This window comes from Homalodisca vitripennis, chromosome 3, assembly GCF_021130785.1.
Source record: "Homalodisca vitripennis isolate AUS2020 chromosome 3, UT_GWSS_2.1, whole genome shotgun sequence".
Lineage (NCBI taxonomy): Eukaryota > Metazoa > Arthropoda > Insecta > Hemiptera > Cicadellidae > Homalodisca > Homalodisca vitripennis.
Genome location: NC_060209.1, coordinates 155,745,588 through 155,765,733, shown reverse-complemented (window position 1 = coordinate 155,765,733; position 20,146 = coordinate 155,745,588).

The following is a 20,146-nucleotide window of genomic DNA, read 5'->3' as shown; positions in this document are numbered from 1 at the left end:
CAGCACAGACGCTTACTGAAGCGTTGGTTTTAATTACGACAAAAGTATCACCAGGGGTAGATTATTAAAAAAAAAAAACTTTTAGATATATAGAATGGCCAAGAGTTTTAAAAGTACTCTCATGATCTTTTCCTTGCGCCTTTTATTAGGAGTTGATATAATTATAGTACATCAATAGTTTAAACTAATCTTGGTAGATGTAAAGCAGCCAATTATCACAATCAATGTCACTGTAGTATATACGATAACACACTTCTAACACATAAGTTCTTGGGAAAGGAAACTACGATCTAAAGATGTTACTAAGGTGCGCGGTATAATGATATTTATCCATATTTTTAATGACTTATTTAATAAAACTTAATAATAAAAAAAATTGCTTGCTATTTCTCATCTTATAATACAGTGACTTCCAACATAAAAAGAGGGTAACATCAAGATACCTTGACATCAAGCAGCTGTAATGCTCATTGCTCGAGCGAGGCCCCCTGATATTTTATTCAAGATATAGTTCATCGCTTAGTATAATCTCTGTAGCGGTGAGAAACGTCTTATCAGATACCTGAGGTGTGGTGTTAACACTAATGACTTTCTTAAGTAAGATGCAATCAGTTGTACTATATAATTACTGATGAGTTTTTAAATTTGTTGGCTATTATGATCGAAAACTCTATTAAAGGAAAAATTTTAAATATATTTTATCGATTGGAAAAAAAGGAATTATGAAACTTGTTTTCTAATTATTATTAAATCTGTTGTAATTTTAAATGGTCCTAAAACTACTGTACCTTCAAAATTATTAAATACATTTAAAAGGTTCGATTTCACTGTTGTTTAAGATAATTAATTATTAAACTTTATATTTCAGTAATTTAGTCTAAAATCTATAAATTTGATTATTACTTTGTCCTTTATGTACATGAATAACATTTACAAAGTTTAAAAAGTCATATGTTGATAATTTTTGACGAGATACTGAAGGATGGTTTACTGTAAAAGTTTTATATTTAAATATCATCAAAGTAATGAGATAGAGTATGTTAGTATTATGGTGCTTTTTAACGGAAATATATAATAATATGGAAAATTATGATTAGAACTCTACTGTATCAACATTATATACAATAAATAAAGATTCCTAACATTGAAATGAAAGAATGCGTTATTGGCAAAATTTAAATTCTTGAAATATTATTTATGGAATACGATATAGTGGAGTGACAGGACCATAAAGAGCTTCACCTCAAAAGAAACAACAAGCGAGTAGAGACAACATACCTGCTATTGTATTCATAGCCCAAAGGTGAGAGCAATATATTATTCACCTGCCATCCACAACCCAACACAGGGGTGGAGACTGCTCGTCAAACACAGACATTCAGTCTATTAGATATATAGTACCGTTAGCTTAGTTACATACTGTTATAAATAAGTAATAAAACTATTTTACTCCTATTTATAACCAAAAACAACATATTTTTATTGTATTTATCGTGTTTACATTTTCTAACAAGCCTTATATTACTAATCCCTCATTTATTCAATCCTCCGACTATATGGTGACAGTAGAGTAAAAGGATTTAATAGTCTTTAAAATACACTTAATTACTCTTATATTTACAATTAACAAAAAAAACTAAAAATACGTTTGGATGCTAATTATAATGTCTTTTACATGAATTAACTCTAGGATTCAGATACAAGGGCATGCAAGTGTTTAACGTTTAAAATTGTTCTTATGAGGCAATCTAGAATATTGACTCTAGATTGACTCAAGACGTAAATACAGTCAACCAAGAATCAGGCAGGCGTCAAGAAAATGTTAAGTACAGGCACCGAAATTGTTGAAAATGTACAAGATTTACATAATTGAAATTTTATCGTACACCCTTGGTCATATCGTACAGAAATAAACACATATTTGCACACAACATTACGATTAGAAGAAGCAATATATGAAACGTTGTATTGTCACTTTTAAACATCAACTACAAGTTTGTACAAGGGTTTGACAGCGCAAAGATAGGGTGTAAATGGCCCTAACCATAAACTCCGGAGCCAGAATTTTACTGTTCCCGATAGCATTCTGCACTCATCAGTGTATCAACGTCGTGCGGCGTGTTATCTGTTTGTGGTATATCACTGTAAAATATTATTTCCAGAGAGAAAACAAGTTGCACTTTCAGACGAGGTTTTAGGGAAGTGGGAGATATAATTTGACAAGAGAAATTGCTAAACCTAACCAAAATTGGTATATGATGTCAAGTAGTTAAAACAAGGATAATTTTATTATCTGTTCGACTTTTATTCCTTTAGGCTATCTATACCATTACAATTCATGTAACACCTTTTGACCAATTTATTCATAAGATATAAAACTAATGCAAAATAACGGTGTATATATATTTTAATTAAATGTTCATTATTTACTTAAGGAATGTGTAACAAAATTACACAAACACACCTTCTCTCTCGCTCCTCATTCACTACTACCCACACATCTAAAGTTACTAGATCATAAATTAAAAATTAAAATTTAGTAAAACGTGATATAAACATAAGGCTTGTTAAATTTTGTTGTGTATTGGCGTTAGAAAAATTGTATTACGTTTTAAAATTTTGAAAACCGATCACCCAATAAAACCTAAAAATTAAGTGTTTTAAAACAAATTACATTCATAAATTCCTACTATATGTATGGAGTTAACGTAACATGGTTATTGTGATTCCTGACCTATGCGTGTCACAACGATATGGTATGATTTGTTAATTTTAACGTAGATTGTAGTTGTGTGTTAGGTAATTTATTCACCTGAGGAAAAGATCAGACTAAATATCACGAAACATAAAGTTCATGATTTTTATATCAGCCATCGATAGCAATTGTCCAAAAAAAATCAGTTTTCTTTCACAATACTTCCATCGTCAAAAACAAATTACAAACAAATAATAGTGACTATACTAATTGAAGAAAAGTCTTAAACCCAATTTCCATCAAATATGGCCATCGAGGAAGATAGCCAAGGATAGAAGTGGTGAATCAAGCGACTACCTGGGCTCCACCAGAAATGTGTAATGTTTTAATTGGAAGCCCAATTGTGGTCAAACCTGAGGATTTCATAACAAAATTTACTTCGAAATTTTCAATCTTCGAAAATTATCATATACTTAGATGTTTCAGACCCTTTGTCACAAACTGTCTTTAAATTGTAAATTTATATTACAATGCTTAGATCTGGATCTTTTCTGTATTAGTGTGACCAAACTGAAAGTTGCATTGTAAAACCTTCTTTTGTTTTTTTAATTCAAATAACACATGCTGTAAAAGAAAGTTTACATTTTGCTGTATCACTTATAATTAATTTACCTGTTAAGTGCATCAATTTTTAAAATGTTGCAAATCTCTAACATTCATTATTACCGACGATTGTGACCATTATGGACTATTATTATAATTTATTAAAATTTCGAAGTGTAAATGGAGTTCGGACTTAAAAATGTATTAATTTTCAGCAGTATTTATAACATGTATATTCGTCCATAAATTTATAATTATATGCTGGAATTCGCTAACTGTAATGTACCTATTCAAACATTTAAATTGACACAGTACAATGCTACACATATTTTTTTACTTTCTATTTGTATATTATATCTGATGGCATAAATTTGATCACACATATCGATATGCAGAGGACAGTGTCAAGGTTTTTTTTACCCGTCCTTCAGTCTGTTTAAACATACAGAGAGTCTATATTTTGCATCCGATTTTTGTCATAATTCGTATTATAGCTTGTCCAGTAATTATATGTAGCTTCAAAATAAACTTTACACAGGGGACAAAAATTTAGGATAGAATACAATGTCAGCAAAACTTCTATAGACTGATAAAAAATTTAATAACCAATTTTATTTTATTAGACAAAAAGAAGCAAACCACCAAATAAATACAGTGTTTAAATACAGAAACTAGTCATTCCGATCAACCGATCATTTACATTTGGATAGATATTACATACTTATTATTTACCCTTGATTCATTAATAATGGTTGAGGTATACGAGTAGTTATGTTTCGAAAGATTCCTTAAGCTGTCACCACAAGCGGAGATTTCATGGCACAGTCATCATGAGTTGGCAGTGGGCACTTTTTCAGTTTAAGTTGACCAACTTGGTAGGTCAGCACTCAGCTTCAAGTAAAGAAATGTGGGTTCTCCTTCATGTTTAGGATAACTAAAATCTTGAGCACTTATGTGACCCAGTTCGCTTCAACAAGCATTCTCCGTAATATACTAGGCTTATCGAACAACTTATCCCTTTACTCTAATATCTCATCATGTGAGATTAGTCATGTGCTACTTCTGAACATCAAGTAGGTTTATCAGAGGAAGTGAATGACAAATTCTGCTTTTTCTGTACCCAGATTAGATTCTACTGTCATTAGAACAGATAAAGTGACGACATTCTTTAATTTATATTTCAACACAGAGTTGCTAGTATTAACACGCTGGCCAGTATTAACATAGTAGATTTCATACAGTAATTAACAATTTAGGTTTTAACTAACTGACGAATCCTTATGTTTTTCGTTTAGTCTATTATGCGATTTCCGAGCGTATACCTAGTTTCAATATCACTGGCAGCAAACAATATATGTACTATGAGGATCCACCAAACCCCACAAATATATTTAGGATCCTAAACAGTTGAGCTATGAATGGAATGCCCAAAGTAAGACCTACCGTAAAAAGCCCTTAATTATTTTGAGGAGTAGTAGCATGGCTTCCAGAATCTGAAATTCTCTGAATGGCCACTTAATTGAGATTTTATTTGGGTATTGTTTCTGGAACGATATTCTTTCATATTATTCCACTCTACCCTATATTTATCATTATTTCTCTCAGAATCATCACCAATAAGTTTCCATATCGAGCCTAGAGTCTTTCAAGATATAACAAGCAAATTTCAGGAAAACTTTACTCAAAATTCTTGAATCATCTAATGATGTCCTACTGGAATGCAACACAGCGTATCGACATGTAACAGGAAAAAACGAAGAGATAGCGTAGCAGATAGTGGATATATCCTTGCCTTTAGTTGCTTCAAATGTGAAAAAATGTTGAAATACAATTTTGGAAGCCCCATCAGGGGAGTTGTGTCCCGTGGAAGAATCTGTCAATGTACTTCGGACTCGGTCTTCATAGTGTTATTACATCCATGACGATTATGCTTTTTGGATATTGTAAATATTGCATATACAGTATAATCAATCATAACACACTGTTTTGCAATAATTTTATACCCTTTAAAACCTACCAACTAAAAAACAGAAACAATGCTAACGTTTATAATATGAAAATAAAACGATCATTAAATCAAATGTGTTTTAGGGGTCATACAAAGTTTAATTATAAAGTGCTGTATAATATTGACTTTAATATGTTTTATTAATCAGAATTAATTTAAAACGTAATTTATGTCTGGCAGGTGAAATATTATACTAAAAAACATAGTTGGGCAGTGGTTTAGTCAATAACCACCAGGCGTAAGACAATAAAATAAAAAAATTTGTGACTTTGACTATACTGTTTTCATTTCAAAACTATAAAGTATGCCAGACGGCAAATCGCGTAATATGCTTCAGGTCATGCTCATTTCGTTGTCAATCTATCCTGACACACACTTGTGTATTATTGTACTAAATAATACTTATATAGTGTAATATTCAGTGCACTACTTTCTAAACATAACTTCCTGTTTTACTTTATAATACTTATACTTCATTTGAATACAATAGTATTCAATTGTTTACAGAATAGGCAACGAGAATTTGTTGCTTTCCATCGACCTTCTGAGCACAAACCGCCTTGCTAAAGTAAAAACAATAACCTGATAATTATGTCAATTGTGTTGTTGTAAATGTAATTAGCATAACATTACATCTGTAGTAGGTTGTGGTACTGTAATATTAAACTAAAGTTGAGACTAAAACATGCTTAAAATTTTAAACACAGTACGGTATATGGAAATGGTTCTAAAATATAACAAATATTATCTACGTTTTTATCTTTACCATGTTACCATGTTGCTCTAAGATTATTTACTATAGTCCTACTTCACTGAAAAGTGTCAAAAAACTATAAATCCCCATGGTTATAACGATAGGAAGTCATGTTGTAATTTAAATGATTAAAATATTTTGTTATTATATATATATATATAGTAATATAATAGTTTGTTGTTATGTATAGTTTTGTTATTAATACTAAAAGTTATCATTTATCAGACATCAAAGTGCTTGTTTGTGTTTAAAAACCACTCTGAACTTTGTTAATATTCTGACAGTTTACAATATACATAAATTGAAATGGAAATTCTAAAGCTATGAATAGCAATGTCGATCCATATCTTACAAGCCACTAGTCAAAGCTACCGTCTGTTAGTGTATAGTGGTTATACACCTGTGTATTACACCTGGTTGCAGTAGTAGTACAAAATAATACATTATATTCTTACGTTTGGTGCAGGAAAGGAATACCTTTCTATTGACGGAAACGAACTAAGCTTTATAAAAATGCTTTTATATAATATTATTTACTATTTTTAGAATGTTTCTAACGCTTATTTGTTATTTACAAAATTGAAGTGACTTATTTTAATTTGATGCAATACGCATTAAGCCTTTCTTGAAACAGGCTTTTTTTGGCAAATCTATGAAATCATATATAGCTCTAGAATTCAAACGAGACCTCTAATTTGAAATAAGTTTATAAATTCAATATGCTCAACTCAATTTTATATGTTTTCATTATTTAAAAAATGTTATTATAGCAATACAACCTTAATACCGTATAGTCATAAATATACAGCAAAATCATGGAAAGTGCCTACCAATTATCGGTGTAATATAAGAATCTGAGTTGGAAGAAGAATTTTAAGCCGTAAATTTTGTGATTTTTAACTGGGAATAAACTGCATAGATTTATGCGATAAACGTCAATACAGTACACTATTCTGGTTTCCCTTCATAACATACTAACATCAGTCCAAGCATAATATGTATATAAATAAATGTGTCCACTTGTTAATTAAACAAAGCCTTTATTTTTCGATAGTCTCTTTTATCTACTGAAGTTAAATTGAACGTTCTCTTCATACGCCTTTTTTTTATAAAAATCAAATTTTTAGGGACAAGATAATAAGCCAACATTTTTAAATAAATTTTTAAATGATACAATACATTTAGAAGTAAAAATAAAATCATAATAATAATAAATTTATAATTTGAAATGCAATTAAATTTGGAAACACTCTTTTAGTCCTAATTTGGTCTATTTATTGCTGAAATTACAAGAAGTTAAATTTATTTTGTACTTTACGAACATATACACTGTATATACACTGTAGGTTTACGGGTATGCCCGCCCAATTGGTCTATAAAGTTGCAAAATATCAATTGAAAGAGCCCGTGAAATTAAATCAACTGTTAATTTTAAACATTGTTTTATGACAAAACATCCAAATATTTTATTAATTGAAATACTATTTTCAATATGTTTCCATTTATAGTGTTAAAGCATAGTAGTAGCTTCAGAAAAACAAAACTGAGGACAGAGTATGAAAAAAAATTTGGAAAAATATACTTTTAATTGTATAATTTTAGCAAATATTAGGTATTAGATAAAGCAGACACAGCTACTATCTTCGGAAAGTGTCTTAAGACAGATATTACAATAAAGATATTATGGTTAACAATGAACATTAATTAAACTATGTTTAAAACCAAAATTTAACAGGCTAACTGTAGTTTAAATATAGCAAATTACTCCTTGTTAGAAGAAATCTCACTAAGAAAAGAAAAGCAATCCCTTGCGACAAATGCGTTTATCATGGAATTGATGTCAACCAAAGATTTCTTCCTGGAATTCGTATTTATATCCTTTGTGCATGTGTTGTTTTCCATCGTCTACAGTAAATGAGATTTTACACTGTATATTCCTCCAGACAGCTGATATTTATTCGTGCAAATACCAAGTATTGTAACATTGCTTGACTGTGACATCAGCTGTCAAAAATATTGCCTAACTTTAAAGTAAATAAATGCTTTTTAAATTTTTTTAAGTAATAATGAGCGGTATTTCGAAAACATATCCTGTGTTTAATTTTTACCTCAAAGTAAATTACATACCACGTCCAACTCTGTCCTCTAGGTTACGTGTGATTGTTGAACTTCGAAAGCAGGGGTTAGAGTGAAAATCTTAACTTACAGCTCTGCCTTACACTTCAATATACATATACTGGTGCTAAATCTATTCACTATTTGTCATGCGGCTTTCGAGGTAATGCATATACGATTTATAATTTGACGCAAAGCAATATGGAGAAACAATTACTCTTCAGAGAGTAAGTATGAGCAATAACTGGTTTTATATTGTTTACCGAAATCATGTTTACAATCATTATCTGCAGATACCATGTAATGCAACCAAAATAATTTTGAATTTATTTTAACTTAAAAGGAATATTTCATCAATAACCTAATTTAAATGTTATACATTTTAGGAATGTTAAAATCGCGCACCATATAATTTTAAAATATAGGCCACTAGATGATCTAAATGAAATATAAACCACTATTTCACCTTTATATATTTTATTTCCCTGTCAAGACTAAAAATATGTTACACAACAGGTAATGAAACATTTGTTATGTTGTTTATGATGTGTATTTATTAATTATTATTATTGTTTCCTCATAACCATGAATTCTCAAATATTTTATTTAAAAAAAAACTCAATCGTATTATTGGATTTATGACAACTGGCATTATGCTAGTATTATTGATGCTGATTTTAGTTTTAATTTTTGTATTAATAATAAAATATCTATGTCGATAACATTTAGAAAACTGCAAATTTTTCTAACTAACCTCCCATAGGCTTATATATTTTTTTATTGTGACAAAAGATTAATCTCAAATTTTGAATAGGAAATCTAATTAACTTAGACCAGAAGTGCTCCTACAAGCTCAACACCTTAATTTAAAACAATATCCTTAATTTTGTTTAACATATGAACAATGAAAAATGTTACCTGGTACATTTTATATGGTGACCGTTTCGTAAATACCACAGAACTCCATCGTACTACAAAATAAGTTCTTTGACTAAAAATTTTGACTAATTTAAATCTGTTCAATTTTGACACCCTTGATTATATATCGTATGGGGGACAAAGGCAGCTATCCATAAATAAATTAATTAAAAATTACAATTACTATAAAGTACGTAAGAACAAAGTCTTGAGTCATAAATTAAAAATAATAATAAGATCTCCCGTCACAAAGCTAAATCCAAAATTACTGAGATTATCCAGTAAAATCCAACACCCTTGATTACCTGCTGTAAACAAATATTTTTTCGTAAGTTCCGTATGTATTTTTCTTTTTTTTTTGTCAATAAAACCGATCACAGCAGCGCTGGCTGACCTGTATATAAAACCCCACTGACACGATACGGACGGACACTAATTACTCGGTCAGTGCTCATCAGCGTGACAGCTACCCCACTGATTTGACGTTATTCCTCATTTTTAATTTTATTTTATTTGTAGTGGACTGCAATATGTATTAGAACTGTCAAATCTACATAACATCTTAAATAATCAATTAAAATTATGAAAATAACCTTAAAATACAATAAAATAACTAACTGAATACAACAAATTATAAATAAAGAGATAAATATAAATTAACTAAAAATTATCATTATAAAAACACAGGTCCTATGACATCTTCCAGTACCAATTGAGTACATACATGGTGTCTGCCGCGGGTTAATTATAAAGAGCACATTGTGATCGTTATAATGTAAATTTAAATTTCTCAAACATTATAACTTCAAATATGTACAATGATCTAAAATAAAAGAATATTTATTTCCTTAAAAGCAAAGCTACAAGACTTTTCCTCACTCAGGTCCGCAATAACACTAAATGCGCACTTTAGAAGAACGAAAAAACCTTTGTCAATGGACGAATGGACGAACCTTATACTAACAGCCAACATCACAGATTATACTTAATCATGAAAAAATAAATAGTTTTTGATTCGTACATGTTGCAGAATTTTGGAACATTCAAAATAATTGATTATAAATATTGCCAAAACTACAGTAATTAATGTGCTATTGCTAGCTAATAATAAGTTAATTAAATTTTTTTGTTCTATATGAGCATCGCCAATTATAATATAAGAGCAGGAATTTGTTTAACTTTGTAAAGCCAATAAATACTCTCCATCTGTACATTGGCACAAAACTAGCTTTTGTCACATCAGCTGACTTGTTCGATTTTCGTTAAATAAAACTTGATGCACCATTACCCCATTAGTGCATAGAATGCGATACGCTTGTTCGTCTTGACGTGAGCAACATAGTAATTATTACACTAAAAAAAAAACAAAAAGAAACATAGAACATTTCAAAATTTTAAAAACACTTACTATAGTATTTTTATCTACGTTATATTCGCGTTTGAAAGATTATTTACAGGTACTTAAGAAAATACGGCAAAAAGTACAAAATTTATATGAACGACTCTTCGAAGTCATGGCTAATAACTAAAAAAGCTGTACGTCAACAAATTTTTTACATATACCAAAGTCCAAGTAGGTTAAAGCAAGTACGGTTTTTTGACACCTGATGAAGAAGAGAGATTCAAATAATCTTAACGTAGTGTTCTGTTTTCGTGTTAACGACGCTAATCGTCCGAAAATATGTTGTTAATGATGTGCTAAATAATTTTTTTTATTACAATAAAGTTCACCTTTAACCAATCTATTGTATTTTTTACCGTTTATATTACCCGATGTGGGAATATTAACTACTTAAATGCTTACGAGTTGAAAGATTAATCACCAAGTTAAAAGTTACATAACAAACCAGTTTTAATAATTAAGAGTGTTCATTTACAGACTTACTGAAAGATGTTAGCTATCTTTAAAATTTAGCACTTTTATAACTGTAAATTGTAAAGTCCAAGTAATTCCTAATAGTTGTAAGTCCATATTTTAATATTGCTCTTAAAATCAGGCTTATTAATTTCATATTTACTAAACGCACTACTACATTTTTCTCCCGGCACCAACCATGAATATATAGGAGTAATATTGTAGCGCGCACGTATATATGAGTACGTGTGTGCATTGTTATACGTCTCTAACTCTCCTCCATCTTCTATATATTACACTATCTGGCCCCTGATAGTACATTTAAGTATCATATACGTCTCGTATTTTAATAATGCTTTATTATTTAAAGCTTTTTAGTTCACCTGAGGAGTTTGAATGGATGTGGAAAATTAGTCGATTGCGTTCAGGACAAACATCTTATGTTATATAAGATTGTATATCTTGTACAACGTCCAATATATTTATTTCCTCACTAGGACAGGTAGGAAAACACTTCTTCGCTTAAACTTATAAAGCTTTCCGCTCGGCTTCCGTCAAGATGAACAAGATTTGTGCTGTATCGATTGCCAAGATCACATGGTGTAGCCATTATGAGGAGAATATTTGCCACTATAACAGTCATGTGATCTTGTACGAAAGCTGTATTCTAGCCTCAAACACTCAGACAGAGAAAGGTCTCCTCTCAAGTTTATGATTGCTAAAACCTGTAACACTAAGGGAGCCTTTCCACTCCAACAATTATCCTCCATTAAATTATCCTTTTTTATCGAGTTTTCTTTTTACCGTAATATCTCAAAATGTGCAGTTATTGACGTCCAATTCTTCTGAACATCTACCGGGTTGCCCAGATAACGATAATTGCTTATGAGTTTATATATTGACCAGCATATTCTGGAACCACCAAATGCTGATCAGTCTCCATAATTTTCAAAAGTTCCTGTCTTCAGTGGACCATGACATAAATCCATTCTATTCTTGTAGCCAGTGATTCAAAAGTATCTTTTATTGATGTCTTCATCTACAATTAAGACATTACTTATAGATACCTTAAATTACATGATTATAATTCATAGTTATTTGTAGTCTTAGACACTGTTTGCAGGTAAGGATTTTGCCAAATACATGAAAATTTACTCCTATGTATATTGTATATGTGTTTTCAAAATAATAGATATTGGGGTCATTTGTTACTACGGGCTTGGATTTTGGGGTTTTCCAAAAGTTTTCATATTAGCGTTCAGTCGATGACGCTAGAGATGTATAATCAGAGTTTCCAGTTCAAATAGGCCATGAAACATTCATCTAAAGGGTTAAAACAAAACTATCTTTATAATGTCAATTTTATGGTCCACAAACTCATAAAAGAACCATGGAAGGAGGAAATTTGATACAAAATGAAGTATATAAAACTACATAAACGTCATTCTGTCGACAGGATTAGACCTTCTAACCCTTATATAATGTTCGATTCCTTAGCGTCTTAGGCTACTCGGCTACACTTTGCTCAGATGAGTCACGTCACAAAGACAAAATGAAATCGGTTTGCTTACATTTAAAACACCATTTTTCTTTTATTAAATGAAACATTCTATTACCAAACAGAAAAATTAAATTAAATCTAAAAGTGAGTATAAATATTTAAATAGAAACGATAGGTTCCTGTAATAATCCAAGATAGATTTGACCAGCAGCGTGCACAATATACGGTGGAACCATTTGGTGTGGCTGCCACTGTGGTTTTAGTGGGAACTTTACCGCTTTTGATACTAGTAGAAAGTTGGAACAAATTTAAGGCAGTCTTGGTGAGATTTAACTTGGTTTACAGCTTGACGAAGCAGCATTACATTATTTTTGAAACAGTTTAATCACTTCCAAATTTCTAAATAAGATCAAAACCAGTTCTTAGAAACGATTTAGTAACTGTAGACAAATAGTTTTAGAGAAAGACCGGCGCAACACTCAGAAAAAACGAAGAAAGTGATTCGCTGATAAAATCCAGTCTTTTGTTTTTCACTTATTGTCTAGGTTCAGATTGTCAAATTTTTAGTTACTAATGTAGATGTAGAGTCTAATAGAGGATATCAAACGCGTTGAATTGAACTTCTAAAAAACGGATACCCTCAGTCTATGATAAATAAGTGCAAAAGAAACAATAGAGAAATCAAAGAGTTAGAGAATGAAAACAAAGAATAATTTACAGAACATTTCTAACAACATATATAACAATAACACAATTTGGGTACCAATATAACAAAGAAATAAACAGGGAATCTTAAAAAAATACCATTTTAACAAATCTCAATCAACAAATTTAATACCCACACCATGACACTAAGGACTAGGACCGAAACATAGGGATGGAAGCTGCTTGTCTTTAACTCTTTCCCCTTCTGACCATCGCCTCTCTTTCCCATTGTTTAAATGACACTTCGCGGTGCCGAAGAAAGAGCCGACATCGACATTCTTGTTATGATCTCACTGTAGCCTGTGCTGTTGTGATGTTTGATTGTGATTTTTGTACTTTTGTTTTGTGCTCGAAACTTGTATCTTGTGCAGTGACAACGCTTGGAGTGGATTCCAAACAGATTTTGGATATGCTTGAACTTTTTTCTTTCACTCATTTTTTTCTATCTATAATTTATTTTTGTATGTATAATTGCCTCTTCCACCTTACGAAGAGGATAGATTCCAGAATCCTCGAAACACAAATGTTATCATAATAATGAATTTCTTCCAAAATTCTGTAAATTACTTAAAATGTTATAATTTTAAATATCAACGTGTGTGTTATGTTTTCAACCGTTTCTCAACCGACGTTTTGCTCTTCTACTTCTATAGAGTCTAGATTTACTAAATGGATGCAAAGTTCATTAAAAATTAAAATTATGAACTTTCATACAGTATTGTTCAAGTGATTTCATCACTACATGTTAAATAGATTTATTGTTTTGTGCAATACAGTTATGAAAATACTGTACAATAGGAAAATAACTGTACTATATTCTATTAATGCATAGGAAATTTATTTCTTCTATCATATTTTAGACGTCACTAAATTCAATATTCCTGATATTTAATTTATTATAATTATTTGTTAGTTAATTTAATATACAATTTTTCAATATGTATTTAGATGCATGAATTGTTGCAGAAATATTGTACTTTTGTTGTAAAGTTTGACAGTACCAACTTTTTCATAAACGATAAAGTTAATACGTAACTTACTCACGAATAATTCGTAATATACTTTAGATTGGTGTACAAAATTATAGAAGCATATGGCAATAATTTAACGACAATGTTACTGATAAATATTATCACTTTGTAGAAACATAAATTAGGTATAGTTGACTGAAAATGGACACCAATACCTGAAGTAGGAGTTTAAGTTTTGAGTTATCTGACTTTCACTATAAAATTATAATTAGCTGTCTTCTTTCCTCGTGGATAAGAGAGAAGCCTCGGGTATCAATTACAGAAACTAATTATCAAGAAAATCTAATCACCAACTTTAATTAAGATACAGTATTATAAGTTTGAAGCTTCAATAAATGTACTTAAACCTTATTAAGTATAAAGTATATAGTGTTTTAGAAACGTTTAATTGGATTACCTTTGAATCAGTATCGATTTTTTTTAAACCTAATAATTTGTTAACACTTTTTACACGTTTAAAAGTAACCAAGTTTAGTATCAAAATAAACTCATTAAAGTTGAGAACCCAATTGTGCATCCTGATTACATAAGTTTTTGGCATTGGGGTAGATAATTTCTCTTAGGTTATTCTACCAATACGCTGGATGGAGGTTAGATTTTAAAATTAGGCTAGTGAAGTAAAGAATTGATCACGAATGTTATAAGAGAACTCCTTCCATTCATTAAAAAGAGATTAAACTTATATGTTATCGTTTATTTTGGAAATGAATGTTTATCTTTCGTTTGCATGGTCTTGGAACATAAAATTCATTATAATTTGGTTCACCCATTCTCTGATTAGGTTTATCTATTTATTTATAAAAATCACCAAGTACTCATATTGATGACAATTTAACATCATTATGTGAGATTTTATTTCTTTATGTCGTGGAAGGAATACATATTTAAATTCAACGAAAGTTAATTTGCATAAACATTAATCTTAATAGTTATGGAATACTAGAAGTAACACTTATTTACAGTGCAGGCCATTGCCGATAAAATGTGTCACGTGACTGTTTACTCTACGCCTCTGTCAGGTGATGGATGAGCTATACCCAAACATAGATCATTGTCTGCCCACATTGAGTGATATATTACCTGGTGTTTTTGTCAATAATGCCTAGGTTGATAGTTAGTACAAGGTACAATATACCCAGCTGTATGACTATTGATGAGGTATATCTAACGGAATATAGACCATTTAACTCATGGTACTTTACCTGGTATCATTGCCAATGATAGCTAGGTTAATAGTTAGTACAAGGTACAATATATCCAGCTGTGTAACTATTGATGTCTGTGTATCTAACGGAATATAGACCATTACACTGATGGTACTTTACCTGGTATCATTGCCAATAATACTTAGATAGATAGTTCTGTACTTTAGAGGATGTAAACTATACCCATATATAAGACGAGGTATACCTAGTGAATTATATAACTATAGAACATTGAATAGGTGATAAATTACCTGATACCTTTGGAACTTGTGCTCGTCATGAGACACATAATGCAGGTTATACAATATACTATAGGATTTACTATGTGTAGCAAATGAGTTGAAACCTTATAATAACACAGCTGCACCAGAAAAAACTCAAAATCCAATTTAGGCTACTATAAAAATTATTCCCCAGTCTTCAAATTGTTAAGCACCGTTGATTCGTAAATTTCTTTATTCATAAAATAATTTAAAATGTTGTTCTGAAAACATATTTTGAATTGATTTAACTGAGCGTTAACAAAGCCTATTACTCGAGTTGCTGACAAAATCTTTCCTGAAGCTTCATTCTATATAAGTAACATGGATTTCGTTGATGTCACTTGATAGGATCTTGTTGAATATTACTCATCTACACGACAAACACAAAAATGTGTGCAATTTTTGTGGTTTTTACACTGTGTTTATGGGTAAACATGTTGCTAAAAAGAAAAATGCATGAGAAATAAATTTCTATACAAACCAAAGTAGAATCATGTAATTTCAACACCTACATCGTGCCACATTTAGCTACGTATATATGACGTAAAACGTGATGTGGCGTACTCCTACATTGTTTTATACCACAAAGGAAATGAACAAGTTCCATGTGTTAAGTCTAATTAATTATTGAATTTGTAAAATCAGTGGTCTTCTTTAAGTAGTTATCATCATAATCATGATGATAATAAATTACATAAATATATTTTCATACAAAACAATAAAATAAATAGAATAAAACATACCTTTGTATTGTACACGTTTATATATCCAAATATACGTTTTCCTAGCTTAAAAAGAGCATGCATATTACTTCAGAACACCTCCTATAAGGAGTACAGTATGTTATATGAGTAAGTATATTTTTGCCTTACTGATGTGTGCTTAACATCAGAAAACAGCAATTGTAATAATAAAACAACTGTAATCGCATTTACAACCTCGATTCTATTAAATAAAGGTAGCAAAGTTGATAGTCTTTTTTAATTTTTTTGCCAGCGGAGAGAGAGGTTGCGTTATTTAACATGATTTTTAGCCGAGTCCTTAGCTAATGAATGATCTTTATATTACAGGCATAATGTTTCTACCAAATGTGATTAGTTATCATTTTTGGAAAAGAAAATTATTTTATAAAATGATTACCAGACCAGCATTGTTGAGTAATTATAGACTTCCCCATCAATCCTTTTTTTCGGTATTATTTTATGTTATTTAACGTTCACGTTTAGTGAGTGATCTTCTTAAATTACCTATTTATTCAATATTATTACAGCTTTTTATACGATTAACACAATTTGTTTTAGTCCTTCGTGCCATTTGTTTTGTATTTTTCCACTTTACGAGACATTACTTAAGGGTGTGTAATGTTCTATTCTGTAACATATGGTGATGGTAAATATCCAATAACCTATTCATTCTTTCAAATCATCCTTCGACAGTAACATAGAAGAGATAGATAGATGATGGATGTTTTTAGTAGAGATATTATCTTTTTATTTGGGAAATGTAATAGAGAAACAGTTACCAGTTTACTAAAATTTTGATAAAAATTTTTTCAAAAAGAAGTATATTCATAACAATAATATTGATTCTGTTATAAGTATTCTGTCTTAATCACCTTTATAGATGAGCTTAAGCTTATTATCATTTCATTTTTATTTACGATAGAACCCTTTGTTTGAAACACAACTTTTTTAAAGTTATTTAAATATTTATATTTGTACAATTGTATTAAACTATAATTATATGTCCATAAAATCAGATTTTGTTTATTTATTCTTGTTTACAAGAAAATGTAATTGAAATTATACCGTGTGCCATAATAAGGCATATTCGTAATAAGTTACGAATATTAAATTGATATTTTAATTTAAAGAGGATTGTGTTCTTCGATTTTATTGTAAATGTGATATTATTAATATAATCTGAAAACCAAGTAAAGTCATACAAACATGTTAATAATAATTAGTTTTTTAATACACATGAAGATTCATCATTGTGTTTAGCGAGTGAGAACAAACAAGGTCTAAATGAGTACTTTCGATAGCCAGTGTAAGTTAGGAATGCTGGAAAGGAATCACAGTATAGAAGTACCCTCAGTATCTCAGGCTCCTTAACCATTAAATATTAACCTTTAAATCCGACCGCACTTAACTATTCCGTCTTAAGTATTCGTGATCTATTTTATTCATGGAGACCCAGGATTCATTGTAAAGGCGTGAGGGAGGATCTTAACTTCAATATATTTTCTTTGCACACAGTTCAAATGGTCAGTCTTCGATTTAAATTACTGCGAAATTGTAGATCCTGTACAACTTTTAACGCTGTAATTATATATAATAGTTTCTAGATATATAATATTATCATCAACAATTTTTCTTGACTGAACTTGTTTTGTTACTCCTCAAAAAACAACATGAAATAATAAACCAAAACAAATTAGCACAACAATATAATAACCACGTGATAACAATATAATAGCTGCTTATTATCTACAATATAATAATTTTGGTGTTTGCAAAATGAGGTTACTGTCATAAAATGGAACTTTACTCTTTTATAAATAAATAACACAAATTCGGTACTATTGCATAGTCTGTTAAATATTCCCCATGGTTTTACATTGAGTGTATTTAAAACTAAATCTCAGCAATTATTAAAAAAACCTTTTCAAAACAAGTACAATGATCGGAAAATCAATGATTAATCAATCTATCATTCTGTATTATGATGCCGGACTTCAACTCTCTCTTTCTGCAAAACCTTACTAGCTCCTATGAAATACAGAGAGTCTTGAACTAACGGAGAGATGAGTAGATTGTGAACGGTAAAAATATGCTTTATTGGGATAGGCTAGGGTAGTTTCATTAGGTATATTACTTTTCTTTATAGGTTAATAGAATTACTGCACACATATATGTACATTAAATTTGACACTTATAGAATATACCACTGTGAAGAGCCACGTAATCCTAGCATTCATCGATATTAGTTGACAAAAAGAATATGTCTTACAAGTACTAATAAAAATAATACTAACATTAAAAAAAATATATAAATTATTGCAATTAAAACGTTAACTGCTTTCTTATTGATCATAAGTATCCATTCATACTGCCATAAACTGTGCTATACACTCGTTATATACACAAGAAACAATTTATACTCAAATAGGTTTTCACCGATCGTAAAAATATTCTTCATCAGAGAAAAACCCATTTGTTACCAAGAAATATTTCAGACGAGTTTTAAATAAGTAGGATTGCAGATTAATCTGTTTGGTAACTTAAATCCATACTTTTGAATATATATCACTACCATTAAATCTGACTTAGAACTTAATAGTATGAGTGCATAAGTCACTAATTGCAGTATTATTTGTATTTGATTTAATAACAAGCCACAATCAGATCTGACCTGAAATTTTTTGAACCGTTAGATCCTGTAAACTTTAACGGGAGAATAGGGTTTACTTCACAATTTATATTCTAAGAAAAAACTATGTTTTATTTTGCACAAATGATATTTAAAACAAAGTTATTAGAATTGATTTAGCAAAACAGTATGTGTATCATAGTTTACAATCTTGTTTTGTTAAATCATTTATTTATTACTGTTATAAATGGTTTATCACTTCGTTTTTTTATGTACTCATGGTTCACTCATTTTTTTGGATAAGCGTTAGCGAAGCGTGTTGTTCTAGGAACTGGACATATTTCATTTCTGTCTGCCTCTTTGTCTGTCTTTCAGTCTGTCTATCTTCCAGCACAATACCTTCGTTTCAATGTAATTAACGTCGAGTTCGGGAAGTATGGCGCATCAGTCCATAGGATCTGGCTGAGCGTTAGTGAAATTTTTCACATTGATCTTATGGGTTACCATAATGGCAACGATAGAATAACATAATAAATAAAGTTAAAAAAAGGCTGAGTACAATCATGTAGGGTTTCAACATATTACATAACGCTTTAGACATGATATGGGTATGGTGAGCGTACATGGTGTGAGTCATACTCCTGTCTTGTATAAATAAGTCAAAATGGGATATTTATAAAAATACTTGCTTGTATAATTATGGAATTATTAAATTTAATGTATTGTTTATATAAATGTTTATGCTCAACTTCACACTATTTAAACTATGTATAAAAGTGCTTTACGTATTTCCTTACAATCAAGATTTACCATACTTCCTCATAATACTTGCAGAACTGGATGCACTTCACTATTGTCAGAGATACTTGGACCGGGCTTTGTTGCCAGCCTGACCGGAATGTTGCCTGTAAAGCGTAGACTATGTAGAGCACCACTTCAAGTGTCCTCCTCACAGTCCAAGTGTTCTTCGTGATAGAAGAGTGTCCTCGTCCCTGGCACTTGTCAGCCTGCCCTCTCTGGGCCAACTATCACTCCACGTTACGTCAGGGCCAGCCACGAACAATTCCACAAGTGTTGTACTGCACCCTATAAACTAAAACTAGCATATTCATAGCTAATCC